The 6,000-nt window shown below is 36.9% G+C and overlaps 1 pseudogene; it reads left to right on the top strand.

Annotated features, from left to right (window-relative positions):
* Positions 1–866: 866 nt before the first annotated feature.
* Positions 867–6,000, top strand: part of LOC137730042 (putative polyol transporter 1) — a 30,059-nt pseudogene continuing 24,925 nt past the window's right edge.

Genomic DNA, 6,000 nt, shown 5'->3' with positions numbered 1-6,000 from the left:
AATAAATGTCCATAGCGTAGCTTTCCTAGATTGACATTTCTGGACGTTTTGGGTATTTTGGAGGTCAAGATGATATATTTTGAGGAATATTCCTTGTGAGGATTTGTAGGGGATGTCTCCAGATTTCAAAGGAGACCTTTTGGGGCAAATTGGAGTTTATTTGGTTGATCAAAAGTCTGATTTCCTGAGAAGTCCAAATTTTACTTTAAATAGGAAACCTTTTATTTTCTGTTTTATTATTTTATTATGTTTCCTAGTTTTATTCTACTTTTTAGGGTTTTATTTTGTAGTAGTATAAATAAGACTTTTTAGCCATTAGGGTTAGAAGGGAAGGAGAGGAGGAAATGCACAAGCCTTTGACAATTCAAGTTTATTTTCTAGGTGTTTTTTATCCTTGTTCTTAATATTATTTTATTATGATTGTTTGTAACTAGTTGTTTTGTTAGGGCGAAGCCTTGGACCTTAGCACGAATATGTGATTTTATTAATTTGCTTATGAATGGATACATGCTTGCTTTGAATTATTAATCACCTTGATTAAACTATCTAATTGTCTTAATGATTCTCGACCATTAGGGTTTTTAAACACAAATTACTCATTTAATCTCTGTGGAAAACGACTTTGCTTGAACCGCTATACTACGACAACCTTGTACTCTTGTAAGTATTTTTAAGTGTTCTTATCCCTACTTTTGCAGGTGGTAAAAATCCTATCATGGTCAATTGTTAGCTCATTTCCAAGTTCGACTGATACTTGTTGGTCTAGTTCACTCGGCTTAACAAAATGATAAATTGTGTTTAAAATTGATAGAAGAAGTTGCAAATGGTACACGACAATATCTTATAAGTTAGAAGAGATGGTGCATTTGTCTCTGGGAATCGACTATATGTATCCTGGTTCTACCAAGATGTATCACACAATAAAGCTTTCTACTACTAGTCGGGTATCACATATTGCTGAATATGTGAGAAGTGTTTAGTTTGTCAACAAGTGCAGAAACCGGCAGGATTATCTCAACCTCTTCCTATTCCTATTTGGAAGGGGGAAGAAATTACTATGGATTTCCTTCACAAACTTACAAGAACAAGAACTAGTCATGATGGCATATGAGTAATTATCTACTCTCTCACGAAATCAGCACGTTTCATTGCGGTATCTGAGAACTACTCTATTGCCAAATTGGCTCAAAAAGTACAAAAACTAATTGATCATTTATTCAATCATATAATGGATGTCCAAGTCGAAGTTCTTAACAGTACTTTGAACATATACTCTCTAATTGGCTTTGCCTTTGCCGGTAAAACCTCTGACTGGATTGGACGCTGGGACCCCATAGTACTTGCCGTAACAATCTTCTTTAGTGGAGCTCTCCTCATGGGTTTTGCCCCCAACTACGCCTTCCTCATGTTCGGGAGATTCATAGCCAGAGTTGGAGTTGGCTATGCTTTTATGATAAACTCCTATCTACACCGCCGAGATCTCTCCGGCCTCGTTTTGTGGCTTCCTCACATCTTTTCCCGAGGTTTGTTTCATTACCATGTTATATTATTATATAATATAATAATTATTTTTGTTATTATCCAAGGTAATATGTTTACGTCAATATAAGCATCTAAGTATTTGAAAAAAGTAATGATTGCGAGAACAAATATTTATATCACATTTCTGTATCATCTCATGTGACGCGTGGTGCATACAATTAACATTCAATAAGATAAATTCATTAATTGATGTGGCATTTAAACCATCACTTGCCACATCAGAAGGTACAAAAATATGGTAAAAAAAATGTGGTATTCTAACAATTTCCTTATAAAAAGACGGGGAGTGTTATTCACCCACCCATTTTTAGCTCCCACATACTCTTGTGAATTTTTGAACACTGATCTTCTTCAATTCATTCGATCTGACAACCGAAGATTGAGAGAAATCTTTGAGAGGGTAAAAAATGGTGTATGGATGGCACTAGCCAAAAAATAATGCTAGGAAGACAAGATATTTATAGCACATTAGTTTATCATCTCATGTGGCAAGTGATGTCTACAACCAACATTCAATGAGATGAATTCCATTAATTAATGCACTCCTACATAAAACAGTTATCACGACGAACAAGAAATTGTCGGGTAAATAGGAAATTCGCCGCCGAAAATTATAAATGACGAAAACTTCGTCATCCCAAGTTGGTCACACAAGGCTCATAAAGAATGGTATTGCGGGATGAAAAACTACGTCGTCGCTTCAAATTAATAAGGGCGAAGACAATTCGTTACATATATCTATGGGCGCGACGAAACTAGACTCGTCGCATGAAGATTAGAGGGACAAAGGGTTCGTTGCATAAAGTTTTATGGGACAAAGGTATCTTACGTGACGAAGAACGAGGTCGTCTCGTAAAATGAATAGGGACAAAGAATATTCATTGCATAACTATATTTGCGACGAAACAGGACTGTTCGCATGAAGATTAGAGGGACAAAGGATTTCGTGCCGCAAGAACAAATCAATGAAGGGATCCTTCGCCACATAAAGTTTTAAGAGACAAAGGTTTCTTTATCGTAAGATTTAACTCTATCGTCACTCTAGTTAATAGTGACGAAAAATTATTACGTCGTGTGAATGATTTTTATTTTTATTTTTTAAAATTGTTTATAATCTGAATTTCAAAACAAAATAATTTTTTGTTTGGTTAAATTTAATTAAGAACAGTAATTGATAAAGAAGAATATTAATTTAAAATAAATGTGGAAAATGTATGTACAAGTGGGGAAATATTTTGAATGTACAAATATTTATCTAAAAAAAAACTACAATAAAAAGTCATCAGAGTCAGCTCCTACGATTGGTTGTGATGGGTCAACGGCCTGGGAGGTTGAAGTAGTAGGAGGAGGTGTAGCAGCGGGGATGTTGAAGCCAGACAGCTGAAGTGTGGTGATGATTTGGGCCATCTTAGACTCTTGGGCAACAATATGAGCTTGTTGGGTGGCAATGTGAGCAGACTGCATCACAAGGTGCTTATGTTGGATCGACACCTGCTGTTCGAGTTTTGCTACTTTCTCCATCAATGATGCGACCTGTCCTGACGTAGAGGTGGAAGATGAGGCTCCTGTCTCACGATGGCAAACATTTCCTATGCCATGATACACCTTCCCCGGCCTAGGACCGAGTCTCTAGTTGAGGGTGTCTATCATGATACGAAGACTCGCATCTTCGGAGGGGGCGGCGGCGGGGGGGGGCACCTCCTTTATCGGGGTGTCAAGGGGAAGTTGGGAAGCCACTTCCTCAAGGATAGCCTGGCTCATCTCCACCATAGTAGCCTATAATTATAAAAGCAAGTTAATTAATATTTATATAACATTTATTTAAAATGAATAAGAATTATAAATTTAAAAATTACAAAAACTTACATGGAGCCCATCTGTGAACTCATCCCCAGGCTGTACGTACACCTCCTTAAATGTGTCAATCTTCAGAAACTTTGAACCTGTCTGCATTAAAAAATTATAAAAATTAGTTATTAGTTGTGTAATTTAGAGTAAGAGTAATAACTTTTTTTTGGGAAAAATGTGGTTACTCAACGTCGGTCCTCCATCCTATATGAAAAGCGTCGGGAGCCGGAGTAGTGGAGAAGCTTCTTCTTCGACCTATTTATTGCATTGGCCTTGGCTATTTTCTGTTAAAAAGAAACGAATTGTATTAGTGCCAATATTAATTATAAAGTATTAAAATAAATTAATAAACAGAATTGAAGAATTAATAAAATATTATTAGTCTATAATAATTTATATAATTTACTTACCAAGTATTTTTCGTCCTGAAAATGGGTGCAGAGCCATGCCCAATTTTCAGGGCGCTTCACCAACTCCAACGCGCACCCGTGTGTTAGAGCATCAGCCGAATCGTCGAATCTCTGGAAATACTTGTGGAGGTCGCTCTTCCACTGAGTGAATCGGCTGGTGAAAAGTTCTTAGATGTACTTGGCTTGATTGGCATCAAAGTACTAGAGGTCATAGTGATGCTGCAAATACGAACAAATTAATCAAAGTTAACAATCATTAAATTTCACAACTTTACGTAAAAAATAATGAAAAAAAAAAAACAAAAAAACTTTACTAACTGATAGCTTATGAATTACGGAGTCCTTGGTCTCCTGTGGGACAAGTCTCTAAGACTCCCACTGCATGGGGCAGTAGTGACGCACAATTGAGCCAACGTCATGGACTAAACAGTTGTGCTGCTCCTTTGTTGTTGTCACCCGATGTCGAGCATCCCGCGAAATCTTTATATGCTCCTGGATGGTGCGGGTAAGCTGTGACATTCCCATGAGTCTGCATGGACCCCTAGTTTTTTACAACCTTCAAAATGAAATAAGTTAGTGTAAAAATAATTTAAATACTCTACGAAAAATTCGACAGAACTTCCCCCAGAAATACAACATTTCCCATAGCCTACAAACAAATAAACAACACAACCAATACAAGTACACAATAATTCATAACCCCCACCCTGCACCACCCATCCCTGCGCCACCCCAACCCAATCCCCACCACCTATCTCCGATGCACACCCGAGCCTTACTCCCTAAATTTCGAAATACCTAAATTCCCTATTTCTAAAATCCCTAAATCCCCAATTTCAAAATTCTTGAATCCCCAAATTGAGATAAACCCTAAATCCCCAAAATGAGATAAACCCTAAATTCCTAAATTTGTAACCCCTAATGTCTAATACCCTAATATGTAATCAATCCACAAAAACCATACATCTAAAATAATTAACAAATAAAGAAAAAAAATGAATTACCTCAGAGTTGAGAGAGAGAAAGAGTTCACGGGAGAGAGAGAGTTGCAGGGAAAGAGAGCTCGAGGGAGAGAGAGTTGCAGCGAGATAGAGTTTAAGTGAGTGAGACAGTTGGAGTACTAAGCGGTTTTGGAAAATGAGAGAAAGAAAGGCTTTCTAGAACCAATAATGCAAAGGTGTTTGTGTGACAAACACATTCGTCGCTCAATTTTAATGAATTTTTCAAAAAATCCGCCCTATTTTTGGTTAATTTGAAAACAATGCACGACAAAAGGAAAACATTCGTTGTGTATAAGTAAAAAGTGTGACAAATATAGCACATTTCGTCGAGCAATATTTAATGAACATTTAAAAAAAAAAAAAAAAAGCGCCCACATTTTAATTTGGGAATTTTGAATGACATGTAGTGACGAAGTTACCCCATTCATCGCGCAATACGTTATTACGTGACGATTCACCCTTATTCATCGCCCAATGTTTAATGAACATTTAAAAAAAGCGCCCATATTTGATTTTGGGAAGTTTTGAAGACCTTGCGGGACGAACTGAACTTGTTGCGTCACGCAAACCACCAAGTGCGATGAATGCGTCCCTTGCGTCGTGCAAACCTACCTTGAATGATGAATTTTCTTGTTTTTCTCACTTTGAATTGACTTTAATTTGCTATTTTAGTCCTTTATCCAATTAAAATTTTTTTATATACAAAAAATTAAATACACTTAATTGCATTGCATATAAGTCAAAAGTCCTTAATCCTCATCCTCGGTACAATAAATATCATCATCTTCACTTTGATCACTTTCAGTCTCCCATTCATCCTCATCCATTGGTACATCAACAACATCATCCATGCCCTCAGGTGGATTGTATCTTCGGAGACTTCAAAGATCAATTGTAATTAAGTCTATAGGAATTTCGATTTGAGGACCTTCATCTACCTGAAATGGTTCTTGGACAATATTAGTATCTTGAAGTGTTTCTGCACCAATTTGTGTCAAAGTTTCAAGGAGTTGGTCGGCAAAGTTGTCACATTGTCGTTGTCATCAGGATCTTAGTCCGGAATATCATACACCCTTCTGTGATCAATCCTTTGAACAACTTTCCATCCCTTCCCTACCTTTGGATCATCGATGTAGAAAATTTGCTTGGCCAAAGTTGCCAAAATGTACAGGTTTTCACTGTACCAACATAAGGTAGTG

This window comes from Pyrus communis, chromosome 3 (assembly GCF_963583255.1).
Source record: "Pyrus communis chromosome 3, drPyrComm1.1, whole genome shotgun sequence".
In the NCBI taxonomy this organism is placed as follows: Eukaryota; Viridiplantae; Streptophyta; class Magnoliopsida; order Rosales; family Rosaceae; genus Pyrus; species Pyrus communis.
The sequence above is the reverse complement of the archived record's forward strand: the minus strand, read 5'-3'. Positions and strand labels throughout refer to the sequence as shown.